Source organism: Protopterus annectens, chromosome 6.part1 (assembly GCF_019279795.1).
Source record: "Protopterus annectens isolate FY-2018-M chromosome 6.part1, PAN1.0, whole genome shotgun sequence".
NCBI classification, from domain to species: domain Eukaryota; kingdom Metazoa; phylum Chordata; order Ceratodontiformes; family Protopteridae; genus Protopterus; species Protopterus annectens.
The window spans coordinates 402,365,187-402,378,724 of record NC_056738.1 but is presented as its reverse complement, the minus strand read 5'-3'; the positions used below and the strand labels follow the sequence as shown (position 1 = coordinate 402,378,724).

Sequence of the window (13,538 nt, the reverse complement as noted above, 5' to 3'; positions counted from 1 at the left end):
CGAATGCCAGAGGGCTTAGTATTTCTGCGTCAGTCGCTGTCGTTCCAGGACTGACGTCAGGTCGTCAGTGGTATAAAATCAGGCAGCCAGTGCCATTACATCAGTCTTTCTTGCCAAGGAGCCCAAAGCAGAAGCAGTTCGCATGAGTGCCGGTCGGCTGATACCAGAGTATTCATTTCCGAATTGAAGTTGAAGTCTTCTAAAGCTAATTAACCCCATTGGGGATCCTTTTTTCTTGCTCTAACTGATGTCAGAAAAAATTAACAATTGTCTCACCTGTGGAAAGCAAATACCCCACCGAGACTTCCATTCTTACTGCATCACCTGTTTAGGCCCAGACCATTATTGTAGGTAAATGTTTTCGCTGTCCTTTCTCGTATTCCGATATGGCTTCGGTAAGCCATCTGACTACCGATCTTCTGAAAAAACGTAAGGATAAAGACAGACCGCACAGGTCCAAAACTGCCGACAAAGCTTCCGTTAAGCTAGTCGTCAGTTCTCTGGTCCTCAGTGAGGCACTTTCGCAGCCCCTGATGCCTGCTTCTGTGGATCCGCAGACCGCTACCGAGACCCGTTCGGAGTCTGGTATGCTACGAGACTTTTCTTTGACTAAGGATCCTGCGGATGTCTCTACCTTAGATGGGTCTGGAGCTGCTGAGCAGACACCGGCTTCTGAGGAAGTTCTTCGCATTAATGGTACTCTACACAAACCAACTACTTATTTCACGTCTTCAGTTCCTTCTAAAACTTTGAGTTTCTGAGGCCCAGGGTACGAAGTACACCTAAAAAACAGATGACCCAAGCTCAGGCATTTGTTTCCATGCCTCAATCTCAAATGCTTAAAATGGCGGAAGACCTTGTTTATGCTTATTAGGGAAAGCCAGGCTACCCGCCTCACAGCAAGAGGTTCTCTGGTTCGATCCTCAGCTGGGGTGCCTTCTGTGCGGAGTCTGCATGTCCTCCCTGTGGTCGCGTGGGTTTCCTCTGGGTGCTCCGGTTTCCTCCCACATCCCAAAGACATGCTGTAGGTGGATTGAACACACTAAACTGGCCCTGGGTGTGAGTGCCTGCATGTGTGTGCCTTCTGTGGAAGGTTAGGCGCTGGGCTGGCAACTCGACACCGTAAAACTCCACTGCCAGTCATGAGCGGGCGGTGATCCTCTGTGGCGACCCCTAACCGGGAAAAGTCGAAAGAAAAAGTTGAAGCCAGGCTACCCCTTCCAAAAGAAAAAGACTTGTCCCCAGTAGTTTTATCTGAACAGGAGTCCGATGATGTTCATTGTGTTTCACTGTTGCAGTCATTACACTTGGGTTATCCTGCTGGCAGGCTACCCGCAGTCAGCTTAAATTCCAAAGTCCTGGTCCGGCGTCTGTTGCTGTCGCCTCTTCCCTGACATCAGTGCGCCAGAGGTATATAAGATGCAGCGGACGCCATTTTCTTCAGTCTTTCTTGCCGCGCGGTGCCCGAAGCAAAAGCAGTTCGCCAAGTGCCTTTCGGCCGACTCCTGAGATTTTCGAAATTGAATTTCAGATCCGAAGTCTTCAATAAAGCTAAGTACCCCGTTGGGGAAACTCTCTTCTTGCTCCAGACCAATGTCAGAAAAAGTTTACAGTTGTATTTCTTGGAAGCAAATACCTCATAAGGATTTTCATTCTTACTGTATTCCTTGCCTAGTCCCTGACCACAACGTTGCTAGTTGTCGGTTTTGTGCTAGATTTAACCAACGCACTATTAAGCGTCTGTACGATTTTGCATTTCATTACTTTGGCTGAAAGTTTAACTGTATAATGCCATCGGAACAGCCGACCAGAGTTCATAAAAAGTGCAAGGAAAAAGAAAAGGACACGCATCCGAGGCTAAAACCGACGACAAAGCCCTCCTGTAGGCCAGTCGCCGGTTCGCAGTGAGGCGCTTTCGCAGCCCCTGACACCTACTACCTCAGAGCCACAGGCCGCTTCCGACTCCCATGTGGAGACAACTAGGCCTCTGGATACTCAAGGTATTGGGCCTTCGGAAACTAATCCCTCAGATGGGTCCGGACGCCGCTGAGCAGGCATCGGCTTCTGAGGGTGTTTTCAGACCTACACAGCTTTATATCAAGCCAACCTCAGCATCCAAGACAGACTAATACAACTTTAAAGACAAAGAAACAAGTACAGCATTCTCCTGGACAGACTTCCATGCCTAAGAAACAGATGCTCAAAATGGCCGAAGACCTAATTACTTTGATCAGGGGTTCCCATCCCCCTCCTGATAAAAGGCCTAGGCAAGACACTGAATATGATTCCTTTGATCAGGTTTCCATTTCATCTGACTCCTCTTCAGAACAGGGATACTCTCTTGCTCCCTATGAGGACTCTGATGCTGAAGAATCTATCCCTTCAGCCTCTCCTCCTGAGGACTATTCTTTTGGGTAAACCCTACACACCATGAGGGAGCATTTCCACTGGGAGAGCCAAGATTATTCAGAATCTACGAAAAGGCTCAGAGATTTTCTTTTATTGCCTCAACACAGACCTCTCTCTATTCCACCTGTACTAGACATTGTAGATGAATTTTCATAGTGCAGTCTGTCTCCTGACTCTTTACCCCCTACACCAGTTAAGCCAGATAGGTACTACAGGGTTCCGGATTCACATAAATTTCTATATAAAAACCCTGCTGCTGACCCAGAAACTATATCTCAGAGTCCCAAAGGGGTCAAGGCTTCCACTGCAAAAACCCTGTCCCCTCTGATAGGGATTCTAAAGCACTGGACAGATGGGGGAAAAATGTTTACACCTCTGCTACTTTGGCTGTAAGGGCATTAAATTGCCAGTTTCATATGCTTACATATCAGCAGTACCTAATGTCTCTGCTAAAACAGAAAATGCTGACAAACTCTGAATGTCTTCAAAACAAGGAAATGCAAGATTTATTGCATGCAGCTGAACAAGTGGGAAAGCATACTTCGCAATGTGGTTTTGATTCACTAGAAGCCTCTTGCAGGGCTTCTTTACAGGCTCTGTCATTCGAAGGCATGCTTGGTTAAAGGAACAGAATCTGTCTGATCATGTTAAAGCAAAATTATTGGATGCTGCATTACAGCATGATACTTTGGTGTTAAGGCAGAAGAGGTGTTAAATTGGAGGCTAAAGTGAAATCTATGCAGAGACAGTAAAGAATTTCTTACAGGTTCAGCCACCCAGATTTAGCAGGAACTTTCCGCCTAAAAATTGGTCCTTTCCAGTGTCAGGCCACAAAGAGGCAGATACAGACACCCTAGAGGCAGATCTCAGCCCCAAAGCTCATACAGGCCTAAACAATGGGGTGCTTCTACCTCCAAAAGCGGAGAAGACAAATCACAACAATATAGGAAACAGTCCCAATGACTTCCCACTGCCAATGCCAAGCACTTACCTTTTGGCAGCACCCTTAGGGGGAAAGCTAGCACTTTTTTCACAAAATTGGCACATGATCACCCAGGACATATGGGTACTGAATATTGTTTCTCAGGACTACAGGCTCTACTTTCACACCCTTCCAAAGGCAAAAGGTATGCCAGACCTGCAACACAATCAATGGGCAGAGGCACAAAAGCAAATTTCATCTCTCATGGACATGAGGGCTATTCAGTGAGTACCACAGCAAGAGCAGGGACAGGGATTTTACTCAAGGCTTTTCTTGGTACCCAGAAAGGACAAAGCATGGAGACCAATACTGGACCTGTCTATTCTAAATACTTTTCTGGACGTTCCAAAATTCAAAATGTTGACACTGCAGCAACTTCTGCCCATGCTGGGCAAGATGGCTTGGCTCGTAACTTTGGACCTCAGAGGCATACCTGCATGTCCCAATCAGACAATCTTGCAGAAGATACCTCAGATTCATAGCTGGCTCAAGGCACTACCAATTCACTGCACTGCCATTTGGCTTGTCTACTGCGGCCAGGGTCTTCACAAAATGCCTGGCACCAGTAATTGCATTTTGCAGACAGAGGAATATTATCCCTACTTGGACTGCCTTATTCAAGCAGAGAACAAGGACATTCTACTAAAGCATCTGGCGTTTGTAAAAAGATTACTAATTTGCCTAGGGTACACAGTAAACAAAAAGAAATCAAAACTAGTACCCTCTCAAAAGATAATATTCCTGGGTGCAAGCTTAAATACAACTGCCCAGATGGCTTATCTCACGCCAGACAAACAAAGGCAACTGACTGATTACTTCGAAAAGATGGCAACAAAAACCCAGTTACCTGCAAGAAAAATTCTGCAGGCTTTGGTCTTCATGGGATCCTGCATTCTGCTAATTCCATATGCAAGACTGCGTTTGAGGAAGCTACAGTGGTATCTAAGAAGGGTTTGGACTCAACATTGCCACAGCCTGGAAACATTTATTACCCTCATTCCCTGCCTACAACAGGAGTTTCGATGGTGGGCACTGGCCTGTCACCACAACAAGGGACAGCCATTCACTTTACCCACAGCCAGGCACACTAACAACAGATGCATCAGATTATGCCTGGGGGGCACACATGGCAGGAAAATGTATTCAGGGCACGTGGCCCGCAAGCCAAACGCATCTTCATATCAATCAAAAAGAGATGCTAGCTGTATAGAATGCCCTGACCGCCTTCAAGCATCTACTCCATCCAGGACAACTGTTGCTAAAGACGGACAATACTACAGTCATGTGGTACATAAACAAGCAAGGGGGCACACATTCCTATCCCCTCTGCAGGCAAGCCATGACTTTGTGGTGCACAGCATTGACTTAAGTGCATCTGCAAGCACAATTCCTGCCAGGAAAGACCAATACTCTGGCAGACTAACTAAGGAGAAACCTCATGGACCCTCACGAGTGGAAACTAGATCCACAAGTCTTCAGCATGTTAAGGAAATGGGGATGCCCAGACATAGATCTATTTGCCTCCCCTCACAACTGCCAACTACAGAGATTCTGCACAAGGACTTATCACAAACAAGCATGGAAGGTGGATGCTGTATCATTCAGTTGGAAAACCCTTACAGTATATGCCTTTTCTCCACTGGCTCTCTTCCCCAAGGTACTCCTAAAGGTCAGACAAGAGAAGCCAAAAATGATGCTGATTGCCCCAGACTGGCCACGCCAGCACTGGTACCCAATCCTAAAGAGCTTGTCTCAAGGCCCAGCCTAGACTTTACCCTCAAATTCCTCATCATCTGACCCAACAAAACAATCGGATCCTGCACAGCCAACTCAGAACCTTAAATCTGGCTGCATGGCGTAACCACTCAGAACACACCTCTCTCTAAAGCAGTTATGGATGTTATTTTGGAAGCCAGGAGGCCCAGCACCAGAAAATCTTATGCAGAAAAATGGAAGAGATTCTGTGCTTGGAACCAGGCACAAGGAATTGACCTGCTTGTTCCAAATATTCCTCAGATTTTACAATACCTAACTGAGATGCCGGACAAAGGCCTATCCTTCTCATCAATTAAGATCCATGCCTCTGCTATTTCAGCTCATTACAATACGGAACCACCTATTTTTTCACATCCACTGCTAAGGCAGAACCTCAGAGGGGCCAAAAACATAAGACCCCAAGGAAAGCACCGATACCTGTATGGGACCTCAATTTTGTCTTGGAAAAGCTCACATTGCCTCCTTTTGAGCCAGCCAATACAGCCGAGATAAAATTATTTTCATGGAAAACCGCTCTGCTCCTAGCAATAACTTCAGCAAGAAGAGTCTCAGAGTTACAGGCATTAATGGCTGTGGAACCTTTTATCATTTTCCATCCGGACAGGGCTTCTCTAAGGACAAACCCAACATTTATGCCAAATGTAGTATTCAGTGTGGCTCTTAATCAAAACCATTCATTTGCCTACTTTTTATCCAAATCCCCAGAATAAAGGGGAGAGACTTTTGCATTCTTTGGACATACACAGACAGCTGCACTTCTACTTGGACAAAACTAAAGCTTTCAGAAAGACTGAGCAACTTTTAGTGGCATATGCTGCAGGATCACAAGGAAAGGCCATCTCAAAGCAGACTATTTCAAAATGGATAGGACACTGCATTCGTTTCTGCTATGCACAACATGGCAAATCAGTGCCTAAGGGCATTAGGCCACATTCGACCAGGGCAGCAGCCACCTTAGCAGCCTTCCTCAGAGGAGTACCAACCAAGGATATTTTGGAGGCTGCAACTTGGACTTCAGTGCACACTTTTACCAAGCACTACTACGTACCTCTTTAAGTCCATAGCAGGCTTTGCCACTGCAGTTCTGCAGGGCCTCATAGCCACTCCTAACTCTATTTAGACCCAGCCGCCCAACCTCAGCTTTGGGATTCAACCCAAGTGTAATGACTGCAACAGTGAAACACGATGAACATAGTACAGTTGTGTACCTACCAAAAATGTAAATGTTCGATTGTATTCACTGTTGCAGTCCAGGTTACCCACCCACCATCCCCCTTTCTTTGCTGGGACTTATCTGTACTTCTCTATTCTATACAACCTATGTGGTGTATTTGCTTGTAGATGAAGGTATTGTTTATTTTAGTGAATGCTTTTTATAAGCAATGTTTTTAGCCTACCCTTTTGGGGGCACCTGACATCTGGGGCAAGAAAAACTGAAGAAAATGGCGTTTGCTGCATCTTATATACCCCTGGCACACTGACGTCAGGGAAGAGGTGACAGCAACCGACTCCGGACCAGGACTTGGAATTCAGGCCGACTGCGGGTAGCCTGCCAGTAGGATAACCCAAGTGTAATGACTGCAACAGTGAATACACTTGAACATCTACATTTATGGTAGGTACACAACTGTACTTTAGCCACCCTAGACCTAAAAGATGCCTACTACACATCCCAATCAGGGAGTCTTGCAGGAAATGCGTTTCAGGGCAGGATCTATGCACTTTCAGTTCTCTGCACTTCCCTTTGGCTTATCCACTGCTCCCAGAGTTTTCAAAAAATGCCTGTCTCCAGCCATTGCTTTTTTGTAGACAAAGAAATATTAAAATTTACCCCTACTTAGGCTATTGCCTGATTTGCAGTTGGGAAAAGCTTTTACAGCACCTGACCTTTGTAAAGGACCTTCTGACCTCCCTGGGTATACTGTCAACGAAAATAAATAAAAACTAGTCCCCACACAAAAAATTGTATTCCTGAGAGCAAGCCTTGACGCAGTATCCCAGATGGCATTCCTTACTCCAGAAAAACAGGCCTACCTGACAGGCTACTTCTCTCAACTAGCCACCAGAACCCAGTTATCCGCAAAGAAAATCCTGCAAGCTTCTAGGGTTCATGGCCTCCTGCATTCTTCTCATTCCATACACCAGACTGCATATGAGGAAACTACAATGGTACCTAAAAAGCCTTTGGTATCAGCATTCAAGACCTGGAAACTATCATACCTATGATACCCTGTTTAAGGAAAGATTTTCTTTGCTGGGCAGCAGCATGCAACCACAAGATACTTTTTCTCACAACCCACACCACCCAAACCCTCACCACAGATGCATCAGACTATGCCTGGGGTACACACCTGGACAGCAGGTGCATTCAGGGCCATTGGAGCCCAAATCAAGTACATCTGCACATCAACCAAATAGAGATGCTAGCTTTTCAGCACGCCCTGACAGCTTTCAGACTCCTATTCTCTCCAACACCACAGTGATGTGGTATATCAACAAGCATGGAGGGACTCGCTCTTAGAGGCACACGGCCTCAGCCATGCAGATACACCTGCTAGCGCAGTTCCTGCCAGGCTTCCTAAACTCTCTGACAGACAACTTAAAGCAGAAACCTGCTAGACCACAGAACTTTTAACCTTGTAACCCAGAAATGGGGCAACCCGAAGGTGGACCTCCTTGCCTCCCACTCTCAATTATCAGCTCCGCAAATTCTGCACCAGGGAACCTCACAGCAAGGCTTGGAAAGTGGTTGCTCTATTCTTCCAATGGGTAAACATCTCAATCTATGCATTTCCCTCACTACCACTCATTTCAAGGGTACTGCTCAAAATAAGGGAGGAAAAACCAAGGGCAATCTCGATTGCCCTAGACTGGCCATTCCAGCAGTGTTACCCACTGCTGTGCAGCCCGTCACCCCTGCTACCATGGCACCTACATCAGATCCCAACACACCTGACCCAGAAGAATGGAGAATTATTGCATCCACAATTGCAGACCCTGAACCTGGCAGCCTGGCGTATTCCCTGACCTGTCCTCCAGCTGCCAGTCTAAGCAAACAAGTCCTGGATGGTCTACATGAGGCCAGACGCCCCAGCACTAGAAAATCCTATGCAAGTGGAAAAGGTTTTGCACCTGGATCCAGGCTAAGGGAGCCAAAACAGCACAGCCCTCCCTACCTCTCATCCTGGATTACCTAACAACCTATTACACAGGGGTCTTTCCTTCTCTTCTTTTAAAATTCATGCGTCAGCCATCTCTGCTCATTACAGCACAGAGCCACCTCTCTTCTCACGCCGTCTCATCAAAAAGTTCCTAAGAGGGGCTAACAACTTTAGGCCACCCAGAAGAGCTCCTACCTCAGCTTGGGACTTTAACCTTGAGCCTTCAGCTTCGGCAGAGGTAAAATTCCTCTTTTGGAAAACAGCTTTGCTTCTGGCCTTCACTTCAGCTAGAAGAGTTTGAGTTACAAGTACTCATGGCTGTAGAGCCCTTCTTTTTCCATGCTGACAGGGTCTCCCAAAGGACTAACCCATCCTTCATGCCTAATGTGGTGCCCAGTGTGGCTCTCACCCAATCCATTCATTTGCCCACTTTTCTCCCTAGCCCACAATACAAGGGGGAAAGGATTCTGCACACTTTAGATGTGCAGACAGCTCAGATTCTATCTGGATAGGACTAAATCTTTTAGAAAAACTGACCAGTTGCTAGTCAGCTTCGCAGCAGGGGCAGAGGGCAAGGCCATATCCAAACAATCCCCAAATGGATAGCACACTGCATCCATTTCTGCTACAAACAGCACGGCAAACTGCCCACAAAGGGGGTCAGGACACATTCCACCAGGGCAACCGCCACCTTTGTAGCTTTTCTCAGAGGGGTCCCCACCAGGGATATCCTGGAGGCTGCAACATTGGACTTCTGTTCATACCTTCACCAAGCATTACCACCTGCCTATCTTCACCAAATCCAGGGCAGGCTTTGCCACCGCAGTCTTGCAGGGCATCCTAGCCAGCCCCAAGTTTTCTTTACTGCCTCCACCCTTTTCTTCATCTTTGGGAATCAACCCAAGTGTGATGACTGCAGCAGTGAAACACGAGGAACATAGTACAGTTGTGTACACTTACCATAAATGTTGATGTTTGAGTGTATTCACTGTTGCAGTCCTGGTTTCCCATCCTCCATCTCCCTTATCTCTCTCTTCCTCTCTCCTTACAGGGAATTTTTGATAATTTACTTTCTACTGGTGGTGTTCTTCCACCATAACCTTCTAGCTCCCTGTTTGGGGACTCCTGACAGTTGGGCAAGAAAAACTGATGTAATGCTATCGGCTGCCTGATTTTATACCACTGACTACCTGTCAGTCCTGGAGTGACAGCAACCGATGCAGAAATACAAAGCCTCTAGTATTCGGGCCGACTGAGGGCTTCCCCTGGCAGGATAACCCAAGTGTGATGACTGCAACAGTGAATACACCCGAACATCTACATTTTGGTAAGTGTACACAACTGTACTTTTCGTCCGGTCCTCCAACGTTGCATAGGATCTTGCTCCTACGACTGCTCCCCAACCTTCTCAAAAAAGGATTAGGGACAGTGACTCCTGTGATGAGAGGAAGCTTTGCATTATTCAACATAAATTCACTCTCCCCAGAAATGTTTCCCCTGAAGAGGAGTCTGTCAGTGCTGACTCCCGTATGGAAGAGATATTTTGGGGAAACTCTCCTGAAAATGGGAGAACACTTTAAGTGCGACACATCCCAAATTTCTGATGTCCAGAAAAGATACCATCACCTTTACAAGTTGATGTCCCTGGCTACTGTGCAGTTCCACCGGTCATCCTGCATTTCCGGCTGCCTTTAGTAGTGCTTCACACAACCCAGACTCACAAGCCTTTGCTCCCAAGCAGCCAGACCACTTCTAGAAGGTCCCTGAGGATTGTAAATTCCTCTGTCGTACTGCAGACCTAGTAGTCATTTCAGTAACTACAGATAAACTATCTAGGATGCTTCCCTCTACCACACTTCTCCCATCAAACTGAGTAGAACCCTTGAAAGCCTAGCACTTACTCCTACAGTACTTGCACCTTGATAAAGCACTCATTATAGATAGTACCCCACCAGCCTAAAACCCACTTCCCCCGGAGTCCTTTGAAAGTCTCTTTATCTACTACTTCTAGTATGTCGAGGGATCAGTTGCTAGTGTCCTCTCCAGCTCAACTGGTGAACCTGGGAATATTGAGGCAATGTTACAATTGCCTCATGTACACAGACTATCCTCTCCTTCTCCCACAAAACACAAATACATGCGAGAGATTCAACTATACGGCCAAACTGGAGGCTGAGCTCTCTCAACATAGGACTGGCAAGACCAGACAGGAGGAGAAGGTAACCACACACAATACATACCCAGTCACACATGGTACCATCACAACTTCAAATCATACACATACTCACACAAAGAGATACTGAGGCTCTGATCAAAATTTACCAAAACAGCAGAGGCCACCAAAGCAGACACCCAAACAACTACCAACTCACGACCCAACACATGCAACACATAGACCACACAGTCAGAGTGTCAAACAGTCACAGCCCTTAAGGCCAAACAAAATGCCAGACACTTGTCATTGGTGATTCCATAGTCAGACACACTGACGTCCCGCTCACCAGACTGAGTAAAGAGAAGGTCACAGTAAGCTGCCTGTCGGGCGCTAGAATCCGCCACATAACGCAAGCACTCAGGTCTCTCAACAGCAGGTACAAGTACGACTCAGTCATTGTCCACGCTGGTGTCAACGACCTAAGATGTACCTCCTTGGACTACATGAAAAGGGACATCGAGGAGCTCTCTGATTATGTAGCCCAGGCAGGTATGACCCTGACCTTGAGCAGTATCCTACCTTCACCTAGAATGATGCCACAATACAGTGATAAGATGATCAGCTTTAATAATTGGCTTAAATTCTGGTGTCATTCAAAGGGGATCAATGTCTGTCTGCCTGGGATGACATGCTGGACAAGCCACGCTGCTTCTCAAGGGCGGCTTGCACCTGTCACCCTGGGCTTCGGATATTGGCAAAGGCTCTTGCCACCCCATAGTGCCTTTTTAGGCAAGGCTCAAATTCTAAACCTACCACCCTAGAACACCAAAAGGAAAAAAAACTAAGGGTAATGCTGCTCAATGCCAGAAGTCTCAATCTCAAGATGCACTCGAGGCCCTTCTCAATATGGAGAACATCGATGTCTGTGCTGTGACAGAAACCTGGTTCAAGGCTCCTGAGAGCACCCCAGCACTAACAGGTTTCACCTCATATCATGCGTTCCGGCCCCAAAATCCGGACAACACCAAGAAAGGAGGGGGGGGGTGTCCATATTCATAAAGGACACCCACACCTCAAGGTTGGTGGCAACGCACGATGCATCGGAGACCATCCAGGTGCAATTAACCATAGGCAAGACTGCTCTGCAATTTGTAGCATGTTACAGGCCACCCTCTCAAACTCAGGAACCTCACATGGCCTTCCTGAAAACATTGGAGGGATAAATGTATCTCCAAACACCATCATACTAGGTGACTTCAACTACCCTAATATAGACTGGGAACACTACTCAAGCCCGAACACTCTAACCCAAAGATTCCTGGAGTTCATAAACTCAAATGCCATGGAACAACTAGTCACCATCCCCACAAGAGGAGAAAACATACTTGATCTCATCATCACGAACATGGGATCAAAATGTTCAACACCGAAGTATACCCCTCACTGGTGAGATCAGATCATAAACTAATCTTGCTGGAGGTCCTCATCCCCCCACCTGAAACAAAAAGACCACAGTGAAAAACTTCTCAAAAGCCGATTTCACACTTCTAAAAACTAGTGTGGTCTCCTTTAAGGCCCCTGAGCCAGTGGTAAACATTACTCAAACCGCTGAATCACTTACAAATGCCTTCTACCAGCACCTACAGGACTGCATGGATCAGGCAATCCCAAACAAAACTAAGACTCTCTGTACCAAAGGCAAGTGTCCAGTCTGGTGGACCCCAGCCATAAACAAGCTCTACAACAAAAGGAGGAAGCTACTACAAGATAGAGCAAAATCCTTGAAAGGTAAGACACCTTTGATCATTATAAGTAAAAAACTAAGAGCTCTCATAAAATCATCCAAGGCAAATTTTGAGAGAAAAATCGCCAAGGACTCTAAAGAGAATCATAAGGCCTTCTTTAGCTATGTTAGAAACCTAGGAGGAAACTCCCAGATATGCTCAGAATTAGTTCTAAATGATGTGAAAATTACTGAACCTACACACATTGCCAACATACTGGCTGACAGGTTCAGTGCAAACTTTTCCCCCCCAAAAGGAGAGATATCTATTCCAGAGGATTGTAGCCCCCCAAACATCTCCAACGCCCAGGTGAGAACTGCCCTCACTAAGGCGAAAAACACAGCATCCATGGGACCGGATGGTGTCCCCGGCTGTGTGCTTCACGAACTCAACGAGGAATTAAACCCACAGTTAGGACAGCTGTTTAATCTTAGCCTCACCTCAGGATCATTACCCAAGGAGTGGCGAACGCGACTGTGGTCCCACTTCATAAGGGCGGTGCCTCCACAGACCCTGGAAATTACCGCCCCATTAGCTTGACAAGCCTTATCTGCAAAGCCATGGAGAGGATCATAATGGAACTCATAAATAAAGACATAGGGAACTTGCAGACTTTGGATCCAACCCAGTTTGGCTTTGTCAAAGGCAGATCCTGCCTCTTAAACTTGGTTGACTTTTTCGAGACAGTCACCAAGGCCATTGATGAGGGAAAGGCAGTCCATACAGCCTGCCTCGACCTGGCAAAGGCCTTTGACACAATACCCCACTCAGGTATCATCGAAAAACTCATCAGCTTGAATGTAAACCCATACATCACAAGATGGGTTGCAAACTGGCTAAGTGACAGAACCCACAGGGTCAGAGTTGCTGGAGCCATTTCATACTCAAAGCCTGTCACAAGTGGTGTCCCACAGGGCTCAGTCCTGGGTCCACTCTTGTTCGGCATCTACTTTTCTGAAGTACAAGCAAACACAGGAGGGTTATGGCTGACAAAGTTTGCAGATGACTGCAAACTGGGCGCCATAGTCGAAAACACATCTGACACAGATATCCTCCAGAAGGGCCTCACAGAAACGGATAACTGGTGCCAGAGCCATGGCCTGAAGTTAAACGCCAAAAAATGCATAGTCATACCCTTCGGGAAAAACAAGGTTACCCCTAGCTACCATATAGGTGGCAATCCACTGAGCACAGAAAAAGTCATCAGGGATCTGGGGACCCAGGTTGACAGTAGCCTTTCGTTTGACACTCATGTTGCTAAAGTAGTTAGG

General features: G+C 46.6%; 1 protein-coding gene across 2 annotated transcripts in view; it reads left to right on the top strand.

Annotated features, from left to right (window-relative positions):
- SF1 (splicing factor 1) overlaps nucleotides 1-13,538 on the top strand; it is a 1,552,458-nt gene that overhangs the window by 1,529,102 nt on the left and 9,818 nt on the right. The window lies entirely within an intron of this gene.